At 35.1% G+C, this 17,519-nt stretch overlaps 1 pseudogene; it reads left to right on the top strand.

Moving 5' to 3' along the window:
- The first annotated feature begins 5,725 nt into the window (after positions 1-5,725).
- LOC131394161 (zinc finger protein 64-like) lies at positions 5,726-17,039 on the top strand (annotated as a pseudogene).
- Positions 17,040-17,519: the final 480 nt, after the last annotated feature.

The raw sequence follows: 17,519 nt of genomic DNA, 5'->3' as shown, positions 1-17,519 counted from the left end.
TAAATGTCCCTGAATGCCAAGAGGGTCACCACCCCACTCACCACAATGGTATCCCTATCCCATCTTGAGAATCTTCCTTCAGGGACACTCCTTCTGAAAACTTCCTTGTCCCAGGACCCCCAGAAAACAAAGCCTGAGGCAAAGGCTTAGATATTACTACTTAACTGAACAGAAGCATCCTAAGGCCTAGCAGTAAAAGGAGAAAAGAAGCTTGCCAGAGCAAAATAGGGCACCAATAGCCACCACCAGATGTTAATATGATTTGATTTCACAGGACCACTTTCTGAAAATCCATATCAAGTTCATGTAGGAGAGTCCCCCAAGGCAGGAGAAAGGAGAAGTATCCTTGAGATCTCATCACCTGACTCTACATTTCTGTTTCACATATGCATGGACATCAATCATGTCCCGTGGTTTTTGCTGTCTCAGCACAAAGAAGAAAGCCCAAGAAAGGAAGCAAGAGGAGTGCAGTGCATTTGTGCTGGGGCAGCATTGGGTTGAGTCTGCCTGAAAATCTAGCCTCCTGAACATATAGGTAACTGTGAGGAATCAATAAGGTAAAGGAAGACAAACCGTATGATAAAAGAGTAAAACACTTGAACAAGCATTTCTCAAAGAGGAAGTGAAAATGTTAAGTAAATAGATGAAAAGTTGTTCAACCTAAGAAATCAGAGAAATGAAAATTAAAATAACATTGAGATACGACCAAACACAGCCAACTATAAAATTTTTTTAAAAGGCTCAGAATACCATGAGTGAAATACCATCTAGGAATCAACAAAATCTCATAATGAATGGTAGATGACTAAATTAATACAACCTATTTGGAAAAAATAACTTTGTATAACATAGTAAGATTGAATTAATGAATAATCTGAGCCAAAAACTCCACGTCTGGTTATAACCAATAAAACTGTTGTGCACATGGACTCCAGAAAACATATATGAGACTCTTCCTGGGAACACTGTTCATACTAATTCCAACCTGGAAAAGACAACCCTTCCATACCTTATTCTATAGTCATGTAGTTTCATTAAACAGAGATGCTGTGGAGAAAGGGTGCTATGTAGACTCAAAAAAAAGTGAGCAAGATATTGCCAATTCTCCTTCGATATCCCCACAGAAGCCCCAAAACACAGCTACTTATAGCCCTGCATGTAAATGGACTGATGTTTATAAGAAATACAACAAAATTTAGGGAAATATTTGTGTTGAGGTTAGCTTAGATAGGATAGCTCAGTTCTCCTGTGACTTTCTCTTTTCATCAGGAAAGAAGAGCAGTAGATTGGCTCAGTTAAGGAAATAAGTTGGGGCATGAATCTATAAGATAGATCTTTAGATGTGTCAAGGGAAGTGGTTATATCCTTGTAATTCCATCTGTACCTTCTTTGCATTCTGTTTCCAAATGATGAGGATGATCATTACAGAAGATAGGCCAGGGAATTTTCTTTTAGGAAATATCCTACCTGAAAGTGCATGAGGTAGCCGGACATTTATGACCAATGCATGACTATAGGAAGAAATACGTTTTACTTCACCTAATGTCATAAAATATGATTACACAGGTATACTCACATGGGATGTTCCCTCACAGTTTTTGTTTGACTATGAGGAGAAACTATACAGTCGTGACATGATAAATTGATTTAATGACTCACTCATCTAATGTTTGAAATCCAAGTGTCAAAACAAAAAATATTAAGTTTCAGTCTTTATGGAGAGGATTTCCTTTACTTTCTCCCAATATGTGTGCCTTTCTGGGGCCACTTTTCCTCACTCTCAGAGGGGAAACTATGAAATGCTGAGCTTACTTGTGAATTTAGGCAGAAGGGAAACAGAGGGAACACATGGTGAGGAGAGCAGCTGTGCAGTCAAGTTCGGCTCTTCGAGCAACTAAATTGGGTATTGGAGAAAAACAAATGCAAAAAGTCGTGGCTTTTTGCCTAGCATTGAACACTGAATATTTCTCTCAGAAAGCCCATCTATGTGGGTGGCTATGGAGAATCAAAGAGGGGAGTTGAGGTTCTGTGTCCTTGGATCAATATCCTCACGTCTTAAACAAATCCACAAATCCTTAGCACTCTGAAGCCTCCCTACAATTGAAGTGAATATATTTCAATCTTCTTAAATTTATTAAGACTTGTTTTGTGGCCCAATATATGATCGATCCTGGAGAATGTTCCATGTGCATTTGAAAAGAATGTGTATTTTGTGGTTTTTCGATGGAATGTTTCGTATGTATCTACTAAGTCCAGCTGGTCTAATGTGTCATTAAAGCCCAATATTTCCTTATTGCTCTTCTGTTTGGATGATCTATCCATTGGTGTAAGTGGATGAAGTGAATATATCAGTCATTTATTATAGCCTTTAAGATATGAAAACGGCCTCAGAAATAAAATAGTCTGATAACCTTCCTCTTTTTACATCTTGTATGAATGTAACACAAGTAAATAAAATGATTGGCTAAAAAATTGTCTAAGAGGTTCTTGTTTACTTTCTTTAAATGCTCACATATTAAATTATTAAGAAACAAAGAGAGACTAGAGATAACAACATCTCCCTAACCTTCTAGATTTGGAAGGTTGCCACACAATCTTTTCTAATCACTATTAGGTTTGTTGGATCTACTATAAAATCATTTACACACGTACACTTTTATTCATATATGTTCTAAAATGTGTTGAGAGAAATTGTAGAGTTTTCTGTTAATCTATCTTTAATAAAATTAGTAAACAGAAGTTGAAGGAAACCTCCAACTGCCTGGAAGTCTAGATAAATTCTAAGAATGTTTGATCTACTTTTTTTTCTCTCACATCAATGGAGATAAGATGTTCACTAACAAAGACAGCAAGACAGTAATCATAGATAACTATATGCTCCAAGCATGGGAATAAAGGCCTTCATTGGAAGAGCAGTGTACAGGGGCTCATTAAATGAGGCTTCTGGGATTTGTGGCAAAAAAACTTTTAATAAGTTTGGTAAAGTTAAACACCCACAGAGCCTTGTTGAATAGCCTCCCAATTAGCAAAAGTTAAAACGTTATTTTTCCCCCTTGGAATCTGTGGTTAATTGGATCATTAATCTAGCAGAGGAATTGAAGGAAATTCTCAGGGATCAGAAAAGACCCTTTATCAGCAAACTCAAAGGAAACAAAGTTGTGTGGTTGCCATGGCAACACCTGGCAGAGAATTGAGTCTCATAGCAGTAAAGTGTCCTCTCTTTGACCTGTATAGCAAACCGGTTAACTGTAGCCAGCCTATGCTTGGCATACAATAGTTATCTGCTATATGATGTGTTTAACAGTAAAGCATTGTCTCCTGCTGTTCAAATACAAAAGCATGAAGTCAAAATGGGTTAATTCAAATCCACATATGAAAATGAAATTAGACAAATTTATCAGTATTAAATAAAATCACAAATTTTTCACTTCAAAATATAATCACTACCTCATTTATTGTAATGAATCTGGTATAGGTATAAACAAAATATGCCTACTAGAAATATGCTGACAGAATGTATTTTATCATCTCACTTTATAATGGGTCATTATGTATCCATGGCAAGAGATTTCTTCTGCATAGTCTTTAAGACTACCAAGGATCCAACTAGATAATTATCTTCAATTTTATAGCAGGCTATCAATCTTATCAATAGACACAAGATATATGCTGCAAATTCAGAATACTTTAAGAAAAAGACAAAATGCTTAATATACCTTGAAATATTTCAAAAATACAAATGAGTATTTATAATTTAACACATTTAGAAAACTAACTCCTAGGTTAATCTTACTTAAAATTTTGTATTTGTCTATGATACTTTTTAAACATATATATATAAAATACAGATAGAAGTGAGGCACTGTGGTGCCTTTGCTAATTTCATCCCTGATTTTCCCTTCCTCTCTTATTATAGCAGTAACCAGTAGCATAAAGTCGGTATTAGTCAATCCCCTTGTATGATGAGTATTACAGATTTTCTTACTCAATCTCCATTTCACCATTCTTCTAGTTGAAATGAAACACAAGTGATTCCCCAAACTTCCTTGCTTCCTTGGTCCTCTAAAAGTGTTAGCTGTTTGGCCAGTACTGCTCCAGTCACTTAAGATGTGGAAGTGGAACAGAGGTCCCATCTGTCTCCATTCAACAGTTGTCACCATGAATCAACATTTTGGAAGGGGGAGCAGCCACATTCTCTACAACAGCCTTCCAGAATGCATTCTCTTCCTTCCTGTAGAGAATTCTCCCATTGTGGATCATTGCTGAATTAGGCTGGAGCAGATGTTGTGGAGTGGAGGTAATCTCTAAATGCTTAGCACTAAATTCCTTTAGTAAAAACCTGGTTTAGTTTCCTTTACTAGCCATGATAAAGGGAAAAAAAATGCTTGGTTCCATTTTTGGGTAAAAATGTATAAATCCACAAAGATTACCCACTAGTGCTTGAAACACTTTAATATTTTAAACATACGATATATCATGCATGTTATTACGAAGCTTGCACTTATTCAAAGCAATTTTTTAATGTTGTAGACGTATGTGGTGATATGCAGTTGTGCAACATTTATTTGAATTGTGGAATTATGTTTCACTTTACAAATTTCTACCATGATGTGATTATCAATTCCTATGCTAATATAAATTTAGATTATTTGCACAAACAATACAGCAATATATTGCTGGTGCATTCTTACACATTTTTCTAGGTCTCTAAGTGTTATAATAATAAACATATTTCCTGTAATTGAAGAGAGTATTTTTAAATACACATTTTTTTTTAAGTTAACTTTTCTGTGATTTATCTGTTCATGAACTGACAAATGGTCTCTAGTGTTTAGTGATAATATTGATTTTACATTTTAAGTATGATCTTGTCATGTATTAAATAGATTTTACCGCATTCTTTATGTAGATAATCATATCATCTTCAAGTAACCATAGGATTCCCTAAATTTTTCAAATATTGTACATCATATTTATTTTTGTTGTACTACATTGTTTAGTATCTCATTACAAGTTTAAATAAAAAGATTCAATCAAATAATTGTCTTGATTCTGATTTTAATTGGGATTTGGGATTATTAAAAATTCCAAATTGTATTTAATGTTTCTAGTGCTTATTTTTATATTACATATTATGTTTATATCACATATTACGTATATATACATGTATATTTTAGTTTAAGGAAGTTTACTCCTGTTACTTTGCTAGTAGGGTTTTTTTTAATATCATAAAATGGAGTTGAATTTTGTTGAACACGTTTTTCTGCCCTGTATGCTTCTCTCAGATAATATGGAAATATGATGTATTATATTAAAAGGAATTCTGAGGCTCTAAAACAATTAAACAAATACAGAATGACCATATTTAAAAAACAAACCTGGAATCTCACCATACTCCACATGCAAAAATTATTTCAAGATGGATTATATATCTAAATCTAAAAGCTAAATCCATAACACTTCTAAAAAATAAATCACAAAATTGAAATAGGCAAAGATTCCTTAGACAGGACACCAAAGGAACTAATCATAAAAGAGAAAAGAATAATAAATGACATTAATAAAAATTTAAAATTTAAAACATCCCATGAAATAAATGAATAGGCAATCAGTAGACTAAGGGGAAAGTACTCACAGTACATATATGTGACAAAGAACTCTTAAGCAAATTATATAAAGAATCCCTAAAAGTCAACAATAAGAAGATAAACAATTCAACTAAAAAATGAGCAAAGCTTTGAGCATTACCAAAGAAGACATGTATGTGGATGGCCAAGAAAGAAATGAAAAGATGTTCAACAGCGTTAGTCATTGGAAAGTGCATATTATCTTCCTCATGCACCAGAATGCTTGTAAATAAAGACAATATTGGAAAATCTAAATATTTACAAGGCTGTAGAGCAAGTTGAAACACTCATATGTGGGTATGCAACCGTCCTATGATCCACCAGTTCCATTTACAGGCATTTACCCAAGACAAATGTCAATATATTTGTACTAGAAGATTTGTGCAAGAATGCTCACAAGCAGCCTCATTCATAGGAATCTCCATCAGCATGCCCACAACACACACACACATGCACACACTATACACAGACACATACATAAATAATGTATGATATATGCACATTCTTTCTATTACATAAAATAGAAGTAATATATATAGTATATAAATAATATTGAATTATATAGTAATATAAAATATTATAATATATAAAACTATATGCATTAATTTATCAGAAGAAAAATGGGTGAATGAATAGAAAAGGGCATTAGAGAATGTTCTGGGGCAATGGAAACAGTCTGTATTTTCTTATGATGGTGGTTATACAAGTGTATACAGTTGTGGAAATGGAAGGAACAGTTAAAATCTGAGAAATAAACAATTTTTAAAGGAAATTCTGACACTGAAACAACTTGCTACAAACCATAACTTGTTGTGACAGGGTTTTTGTTTATTTTATTGTTATATGGCTGAATACTATTTGTTACATTTTAAGGATTTTTGCATATATGTTCATAATGATATTTGTTTATAATATTCTTATACTGTTATTGCATAACTGTGTATTACGATTATTACAGCTATATTAAATGGTTTATGTAATGTTCACTTTTTTCTCTTGCTACTCTTCAAAAAACATAAATTTACCTAGAGAATACTTTTCTATTTTATTTTTTGTTAAGAATAGATTATAAATCATCTAGCCCTTATGTATGCTAGAGTGATATAGTTTTAATTATCTCTTAAATTTTTTAAAAAAATGATTGATTTGGAGTGACATTAGTAAAATGGCAGACTAGGAATTGCCAAGCTCTTTATCCTCCCTGGAGACAGCAAAAAGAGCCAAAAAATTGGAGGTCTGGAAACTAGTCAAAGGTGTACAAAAAGCAAGAGAACACCCAATCTAGCCACATTCAAAATGGTAGAAAATTTCATGGCATTTTTGTTTACCTTTGGCCCATACTCTCCCTAAGTGGCATGGTCTTGGTGTAGAGGAGGTGTCAGCCCAGTTCCCAATTCCTGCTCTCAAACCAGAGAAAGTAAACCAGACCTTGCTCTTGACATTCTAACTTGTCTGGGGGTCTCCTGAAGGACTGGTCTCTGTTCCACCTAAGTCAGATCTCAAGAGGGAGAAATAGCTGGCATTCCTTATGAAAGCTGGAGGCATTCCTTATGAAATCTGCAAACACCTGTGGTAGAAGATTATGGGAGGAAACTTACAATAGACCACTAAGACAGCAGTCCAGCTTTCATTCCCCTCCTATGTTCCAGAGGCACTGAAGCAGATATTATTTACAATGTTCTAAACAGTCAGGGACTACCTGAAGTACTGGTCTGTTTTATCTAACTGGGATATCAGTTAGAAAAGAGCAGCAGGCATTACTCAAAAAATTGCAGGAGACTGAATCACAGATGCTTGGGGCAAGAGATTATGGGTGGAGACATACAACAAACCATCAAAGACCCCAAGGAGTAAACTCTCTGGAAAATTAAGACATTTAAAAGAAGTTGCATCTATAGGAAAATCTAAAAATCAACACATATGTCCAGGTAATATGCATGCTGGGAAAAGCCTGATGGGACATTAAGCTTTCTCCTCAGGCTGATTCTAAGACTCAGAACTAAGGTGCAGCTAATTAGTGAAGTACTTCCTTGGCACAGAGACATTCTGCAAACGCTAGGTAAGATAAGTGTTTTTCAAATGCCCAATTTTTATGAAAATAATCACAAAGCATACAAAAAAGCAGAGAAACATGATCCATCCAAATGAAAAACAAATAAATATTCCAAAACCATACCTGAAGAAAGATAAGCAGAAACTTACTAGACAAAGACTTTAAACAACTCTTACAAATTCTCAATAAGCTTAGATAACAAAGAACTAAAGGAAATCAGAAAAACAACATATGAACAAAATGATCATATAAATTAAAAGATAGAACTTATAATAAGTAATGAAACAGAATATTTGGAGCTGAAAACTACAAAGAACAAATTGAAAAATTGAGTAAGAGGTTTCAATGGCTGACTTGAGCAAAAGAAGAATCAGAGGACAGGAAGTTAGATTTGTGAAATTATGGAATTCTAGGAATAAAAAAAAAAATGAACTAAGACTAAAGGACTTATGGCACACCACCAAAAGGGCAAATATATGCATTATTGGAACCCCAGAGGTTAAGAGAGAGAGAAAGGGGCAGAGAGGTTACTTGAAGAAGCAACGGACAAAAACTTTCCAAATTTGATAAAAGATATGGATCTACAAACCCAACAAGCTCAATGAACTTCAATGAGATAAACCCAAAGAGATCCACATTAAGACACATTATAATCAAACTGTTGAAAGATAATGATGACAAAATTTTGACAACAGAAAAAAAAAACTTGTCACATACAAGGAACACCCTTGAGATTATGAATCAAGTTTTCCACAAAAATCTTGAAGGCCATAAGGTAGTGAGATGATATATGTAAAGTGCTGAAAGAAAAAGTAAAACAAAAAACTGTTAACCATGATTAATATATCCAGCAAACTATCTTTCAAAAATGAGAGAGAAATTAAGATATCTGCATATAATCAAAAGCTGAGAGAATTCATTTCCACTAGGTCTGTCCCACAATAAATGCTAAAGGGAGACCTTCAGGTTGAAAGAAGGGGATGCTAGATGGTAACTAGAAAGCGTATGAAAATATAAAACTTTCTGGTAAAGATAAATACATGAGCAAATATAAAAACAAGTACTACTGTGATTTTGGATTGTATCTCCTTTTAAATTTTTTTCTACAGAATTTAAAAGACAACTAAAATATAAATAAAATGTAAAATATAATAATAACTTTATGTTAACCAGTACACAATAGCTAAACATAGAATTAGTGACATTGATAACATAAAGTGGGAGGGTACAGGTGTTAAGCATTAGAGTTTTTATATGCAATTCAACTTAATATCAATTTGAAGTAGATTGTTATAACTTTGTGATTTCATATGTAATCCATATGGTAACTTCAAAGAAAATATGTATAAAATATACAAAAAAGGAAATAGGAAGAAATGAAAATGATTCACTACAAAACATGAACTAAACACAAAAGAAGGAAGTGATGAAACAGAGACAATAAGCTAAAAGACATAAAGAAACAAATAAAATGACAAAAGTAACTCCTTCTCTATAAATAATTATTGTAAATATAAGTGGATTAAACTCCCAAATCAAAAGGCATAGAATGGGAGAAAGAATTTTTTTAAATGATCCAAGTGTATGCTGTCTACATTACAGCTGAGGACAAAAACAAGTTGAAAAAGAAAGGATAGAAAAAGATACTCCATGCAAATAGTAACCAAAGTGAGCAATGATGACTATACTAATATCAGATTAAATAAACTTTAAACAAAAAAAGTTACAAAAGACAAAGGACATCATATATCGATAAAAGAATCAATTCACCAAGAAGATATAACAATTACAACATACGCAACAACATCAGAGCTCCAAAATACATAAAGCAAACATTGACAGGATTGAATGGAGAGATAAGAAGTGCTGCAGTAACAGTAGAAGACTTCAATGCCCCACTCTTAATAATGTTTAGAACAACCGGGAACAATTTTAATAAATAATTAGGGGACTCGAAACACACTCTAAGCCATCTGGACCTAAGAGAACACTCCATCCAACAAAAAACATATCTATATCAACTTCATCAAGTGCACATGACATATTCTCCAGGATAGACTGTATATTAGGCCTAAAAACTAGTCTTAGTAAGTTTAGAAAGATTGAAATAATTCAAATTGTCTTTTCTGACCACTATAAAATGAAATTGAAAATCAACAGCAGAAGGAAAACTAAGAAATTCACAAATATATGGAAATGAAACAGAATGGTGCAATCAATGAGTCAAAGAAGATATAAGAGATTTTACAAAATATCTTTAGACAAATAAAAATTAAAACAAAACATACTGAAATATATGGAATGCAACACAAGAAATACTAAGAGGAAAACTTATAGATATAATTATCTACATTAGAACAGGAGAAAAATTTCAAATCAAAAACCTTATTTTATACATTAAGGAATTACAAAAATGAGGAAAACAAAATTAAAAACCAGTAAGAGAAAGGAAATAATAAAGATTGGAGGAGATATAAATAAAACAGAGAATAGAAAAACAATCAAGAAAATCAACAAAATCAAGAATTGGTTCTTTTAAAAGATCAACAAAATTGACAGTTCTTTACTAGATTAACTAATAAAAAGAGCATAAAGGAAAAAATTATTGGGCCGGCCCCGTGGTTTAGCGGTTAAGTGCGTGTGCTCTGCCACTCGCATCCCGGGTTCGGATCCCAGGCACGCACCAACGCACCGCTTCTCCGGCCATGCTGAGGCTGCATCCCACATACAGCAACTAGAAGGACGTGCAACTATGACGTACAACTATCTACCGGGGCTTTGGGGGGAAAAATAAAAGGAGGAGGATTGGCAATAGATGTTAGCTCAGAGCCAGTCTTCCTCAGAAAAAGAGGAGGATTACCATGGATGTTAGCTCAGGGCTGATCTTCCTCACAAAAAAAAAAAAAAAAGAAGAAGAAAATTACTAATATCAAAAATAAAATTATGGATATTACTACCAATCAACAGAAATAAAAATTATTACCAAAAAATACTATTAGTAATTGTACACCAACAAATTGGATAATCTAAAGTCATGTGGAAAAATTCCTAGAAACACAAATCTACCAAGATGGAGTATTTAGGAAATAGAAAATCTGAACAGACCAATAACTATTAAGGAAATGGAATCAGTAATCCAAAACCTCTCAACAAATAATCCCAGGACAAATTGGTCTCACTGGTGAATTATATCAAATATTCATGAAAGAATTAACATCAATCTTCCTAGAACTCTTCCAGAAAATTGAAGAGAGAGGAAAATTTCCAAATTTATTTTATGAGGCCAGCATATGATCCTGATACCAAACAAGACAAAGACGCTGGAAAAAACCCCTACAAACTAATAACCCTTACAAATATTGATGAAAAATCTTCAACAAAATACAAAAAAATCAAGTACAACCACTCATTAAAAGGATGGATTGTACAGCATGACCAAGCAAGATTTGTTGAAGTAGTGCAAGTACATTAAAAAATACTAAAATAAATCATCGTAATTCACCATGTTAAAGAATGAAGAAAAAAACACATGATCATCTCAATTGATGTACACATATCATTTAGCAAAATTCAATACTCTTTCAAGGTAAAAATGCTCAACTAACTAGGAATAGAAGGAAACTATATCAAAATAATAATAATAATAAAAATAATATACAACTAACATCCTAATCAATGGTAAATGATTGGAAGCTTTTCCACCAAGATCAGGAACAAGACAAGGAATCCTGCATTTACTACTTCTATTCTACATAGCACTGGAAAGATTAGCCAGAGCAATTAGAAAAGAAAAGTAAAAAGGATCAAAATTGTAAAAGAGAGAGAGGAACACTGGGGGTGTGTGGAAAAATAAAATAAAAAGTTCTTACACTATGTATTTCAGCACCCCTCATCCTGGCACCCCATCTGGCCAGGGACCTCCCAGTCTGTAGCCATAAATTTGAGCAAGGGAGAGAGCTTCCTTGGATCAGTTTAAATTCCAGGTGGCAAAATGGTGCAAGTTGAGCTGAATCCTGACATCCACATCTGTGGCATCTGTATTCAACAGTTTAGCAGCCTGAAGGATTGTAGCTCACAGGCAAAGTGGCTGCCAGCTGACCAGCACCACCAGGTTGGCCCAGCATGGTCCAGTTTGTTATCAGAGGAATGATACCTGCTACCCAGTTTCAGACCACAACAGAGTCATAACCTCAGAGACCCAGACAATCAGTTTCAGCTCCAGAATTTGTTTTTAAACATGACTATCAATGTTGAATGCCCATGGAAAGCAATGAATCTAGACAGCTGCTGTCATTTTTCTCCCTGCCAAGCTGAATGTCAAAAAACCTGCAGTCCAGCCTGCTTAGAAAAGCCTTACCTGTTGCTATACAGTTTGCCAATAAAAGATTGCTTGTGGACATGGAACATCATTTAAAAATTACTCTGGGGGACAAACTCTACAAATGTAAAGTCTATGGCAAGTGCTTTAGCTGGGAGGATAAGTTAAGGAACCACATGACACATAGATGTGAAGCCCTACCTGTGTGAGTCCAATGCCTACTTCACTGCTCACAGAAGCAGACTTAACAACCTTAACAAACACTTGCAAATACATTCAAATGTGTGACCCTTCAACTGCCATATTATGCCACTATGCCAGCTGCGCACTCCACTCAGCTCACCATCCACCTCAAATCCCACATTGAGGATGTGCTCTTTTGATGCTGGCTCTATAATGCCAAGTCTAAATTAAGCTCATTCTTGACTCCCTGGAGGAGAAAGAAGCCTTTCAAATGGAGTTCTGCAAGGTCAACTGCACCATGAAAGAGAACCTCATGACACATGGCCACATCAAGCACAGTGGGAACAACTTCAGATGTCTGCACCGTGACTTTCTGAGTGACAGCAAAGCCACCCACACGGTCAGGGCCAATGGCCTAGGAGAGGAAAGACACAGGAAGATAGGGCGGATGGCCGAGCTGAATGCCAAAAGAACATTTAACAGTGATATATGTGATGCCTCATTCATGTGTGAAAATTTCTCTGCAGCCATAATAGGCAACACAGTGAACACAATGAGAATAAGAACTCAGATGTGGCTGTCCTATAGTTTCAGAACAACTCCGCAAACAGCCCACAATTTCCTCAATGTGGGATAACTCCAAATGCCCCTCCAGCCCAGCCAAGTGCCCCAGTTCAGTGAAAGGAGAGTCAAAATCATCATTGGATGTTGATTTTGTATCCTGCAATGTTACCATATTCATTTATTACTTCTAAAACTTTTTTGGTGCATTTTTTAGGGTTTTCTATATATAAAATCAAGTCATCTGCAAATAGTGACAGTTTAACGTCTTCCTTTCTAATTTGGATCCCTTTTATTTCTTTTTCTTGCCTGACTGCTCTGGCTAGGACTTCCAATACTATGTTAAATAGGAGTGGTGAGAGTGGGCATCCTTGTCTGGTTCCTGTTCTTAGAGGGATAGCTTTCAGTTTTTCACCATTGAGGATGATATTAGCTGTGGGTTTGTCATATATGGCCTTTATTATGTTGAGGTACTTTCCTTCTATACCCATTTTCTTCAGAGTTTTTACCGTAAGTGGATGCTGTATCTTGTCAAATGCTTTCTCTGCATCTATTGAGATGACCATGAGATTTTTATTCTTCATTTTATTAATGTGGTGTATCACATTGATTGATTCACAGATGTTGAACCATCCCTGCATCCCTGGAATAAATCCCACTTGACAATGCTGTATGATCTTTTTAATGTATTCTGGTATGTGATTTGCTAGTATTTTGTTGAGGATTTTTGCTTTGATATTCATCAGGGATATTGGCCTGTAATTTTCTTTTTTTTGTGTTGTCCTTCTCTGGTTTTGGTATCAGGGTAATTTTGGCTTTGTAGAATGAGTTAGGAAGCTTCCCCTTCTCTTCAATTTTTTGGAAGAGTTTGAGAAGGATAGGTATTAAGTCTTCTTTGTATGTTTGGTAGAATTCACCATGGAAGCCGTCTGGTTCTGGACTTTTATTTTTGGGGAGGTTTTTGATTACTGTTTTTACTCCTTACTGGTGATTAGTCTATTCAAATTCTCTATTTCTTCTTGATTCCATTTTGGAAAGTTGTGCCAGTCTAAGAATTTATCCATTTCTAGATTATCCAATTTGTTGGCATATAGCTTTTCATAGTATTCTCTTGTAATCTTTTGTATTTCTAAGGTGTCTGTTGTAATTTCTCCTCTTTCCTTTCTGATTTTACTTATTTGAGTCTTTTTGCCTTTTTGCTTGTTGACTCTAGCTAAAGGTGGTCAATTTTGTTTATCTTTTCAAAGAAGCAGCTCTTGGTTTCATTAAATTTTTCTATTTTTTTTTTTGGTATCTATTTCATTTATTTCTGCTCTTATTTTCATTATTTCCATCCTTCTATTGATTTGGGGCTTTGTTTGTTCTTCTTTTCCCAGTTCCTTTAGGTACACTGTTAGATTGTCTATTTGAGAATTTTTCTACTTGTTGCAACAGCCTATATGGCTATAAACTTCCCTTTTAGAACCACTTTTGCTGTATCCCATAGATTCTGGCATGTCATATTTTCATTTTCACTTTTCTCCAGGCATTTTTTGATTTCTTCATTGACCCAGTCATTGTTCAGTAGCATTTTGTTTAATCTCCACATATTTGTGGCTTTTCTGATTTTCTTCCTATACTTGATTTCTAGTTTCTTACCATTGTTATCAGAAAAGATGCTTGCTATTATTTCAATCTTCTTAAATTTGTGGAGACTTGTTTTGTGGCCTAATGTGCTATCAATCCTGGAGAATATTCTGTGTACATTTGAAAAGAATGTGTGTTCTTTGGTTTTTGGATGGAATATTTTGTACATATCTAGTAAGTCCATCTGTTCTAGTGTGTCATTTGAGGCCGATGTTTCCTCACTGATCTTCTGTTTGGATGATCTATCCACTGGTGTAATTTCTATATGCTAATGATGAAGCAGCAGAAAGAGAAATTAGGAATATAGTCCCATTTACAATTACAGCAAAAAGAATAAAATACCTAGGAATTAACTTAACCAAAGAGGTGAAAGACCTATACACTGAAAACTATAAAAAATTGCTGAAAGACATTGAAGAAGACACAAAGAAATGGAAAGATATTCCATGCTCTTGGATTGGAAGAATTAACATAGTTAAGATGTCCATACTTCCTAAAGCAATCTATAGATTCAATGCAATCCCTATCAAAGTTCCAACAGCATTTTTCACAGAAATAGAACAAAGAATCTTAAAATTTATATGGAAGAATAAAAGACCATGAATAGCCAAAAGAATCCTGAGAAAAAAAGAGCAAAGCTGGAGGTATCACACTCCCTGATTTCAAAATATCCTACAAAGCTATAGTAACCAAAACAGCACAGTACTGGCACAAAAACAGACATACCCATCAATGGAATAGAATAAAAAACCCAGAAATAAGCCCACACATCTGTGGACAGCTAATTTTTGACAAAGGACCCAGAACATACAATAAAGAAAGGAAAGTCTCTTCAACAAATGGTGCTGGGAAAACTTGAGAGCCACATGCAAAAAAAAATGAAAGTAGACCATTATATTACACCATACACAAAAATTAACTCAAAATGGATTAAAGACTTGAATGTAAGACCTCAAACCATGAAACTTATAGAAAAAAACATAGGAAGTACCCTCTTCGACATCGGTCTTAGCAACATATTTTCAAGTACCATGTCTGACCAGGTAAGAGAAACAATAGAAAAAATAAACAAATGGGACTACATAAAACTAAAAAGCTCCTGCACAGCAAAGGAAACCATCAACAAAGTGAAAAGACAACCTAAAACATGGGAGAAGATATTTACAAACCATCTATCTGATAAGGGATTAATATCCAAAATATATAAAGAACTCATACATCTCAACAACAATAAAACTAACAACCCAATTAAAAAACAGACCTGAACAGACATTTCTCCAAAGAAGATATACAGATGGCCAACAGGCACATGAAAAGATGTTCAATACCTTTAATTATCAGGGAAATGCAAATTGAATCTCCAACGAGATATCACCTCACGCCCCTCAGAATGGCTATAAATAACAACCTAGGAAACAATAAGTGTTGGACACGATGTGGAGACAATAAGTGTTGGAGATGATGTGGAGAGAAGGGAACTCTCATACACTGCTGGTGAGAGTGCAAACTGGTGCAGCCACTATGGAAAACAGTATGGAGATTCCTCAAAAAATTAAGGACAGAACTACCATATGATCCAGCTATTCCACTGTTGGGTATTTATCCAAAGAACTTGAAAACACCAATGTGTAAAGATACACGCACCACTGTGTTCATTGCAGTGTAATTCACAATAGTCATGACTTGGAAGCAACCTAAGTGCCCAACAAGGGACGAATGGATAAAGAAGATGTGGCATATATACACAATGGAATACTATGCTGTGATAAGAAATGATGAAATCAAGCCATTTGTGACAAAATGGATGGACATTGAGGGTACTATGCTAAGCAAAATAAGTCAGAGGGAGAAGGTCAAATACTGTATGATCTCACTCATAAATAGAAGATAAAAACAACAACAAACAAACACATAGAGACAGATTGGATTGGTGGTTACCAGAGGGGAAGAGAGGAGGGAGGAGAGCAAGAGGGATGATTAGGCACGTGTGCATGGTGATGGATTGTAATTAGTATTTGGGTGGTGAACATGACATAATCTATGCAGAAATAGAAGTATAATGATGTACACCTGAAATTTATACAATGTTGTAAACCAATGTTACCACAATAAAAATAAAAGAGAAAAAAATCACCATTGAGCATTAAGTGCCTCAGACAAACACCATCATCCAGGCTGCTTCTGCTGCACTAAACATTGTACCACCAGTTCTGGTAACTCAGAACCCACAAGGGCTCTCAGGGACTGGCGAGCTGCAGATCTTTTTCCAGATCAGTCTGATTTCTCCCCTGACTCAGACCTCTGGGTGTTCCAGCTCTGCAGGGGTGATGGCCCAGCTGACCACTGCAACCAGATGGATGCAGCCACTCTGGACCAGGCTGAGCCCCGTAGCCCTAGGTGGACCCCAGGAAGGCTTTGGCCACCAGCCTTTTATTACTATTTCAGACATTACTTGCACTGACTTTGAAGGCCTTAACACTTTGATTCAGAAGAAGAGAGCTGAAGTGACCATGGTGAGCATCAGAGGCCAGAAGGTGGCCATGGCTACTGTGGCTCCGTCTATATATTCTCCTCCTCTTCCCAGCTTGAACAATTCAAGTAGCTTTACTCCATCATCCAAAGAGGGGCTAATCCAGCTTTGCTCTGTCCAGCTGATTCTTTACCAGATTAGTACTTAAAGAAAAGAAAGAATAAAGAGTGATAGAAAAACAAGTTGCAAGTATAATCCCCCTTCTGTCAGAGGTTTTCTCTTAATGTGTTTAAGGATTGTTGTGAATCCCCCCATGGTAAATTGTAATTTTTATGCTGCTTATTATAATTTTAACACTATAGTAACTTTGAGACTATCTTTGAATCACCTATATTCCTTTTTTTATTGTTTTTAATTTTTTGTTTATTGCAGTAACATTGGTTTATAACATTGTATAAATTTCAGGTGAACATCATTATACTTCTATTTCTGCATAGATTACATCATGTTCACCACCCAAATACTAATTACAACCCATCACCACACACATGTGCCGACTTATCCATTTTGCCCTCCTCCCTCCCCCCTTCCCCTCTGGTAACCACCAATCCAATCTCTGTCTCTATGTGTTTGTTTGTTGTTGTTATTATCTACTACTTAATGAGGGAAATCATATGGCAT

Source organism: Diceros bicornis, chromosome 30 (genome assembly GCF_020826845.1).
Source record: "Diceros bicornis minor isolate mBicDic1 chromosome 30, mDicBic1.mat.cur, whole genome shotgun sequence".
Lineage (NCBI taxonomy): Eukaryota > Metazoa > Chordata > Mammalia > Perissodactyla > Rhinocerotidae > Diceros > Diceros bicornis.
Note: the sequence above shows the minus strand (reverse complement) of the source record. Positions and strands in the feature narration are given on the sequence as shown.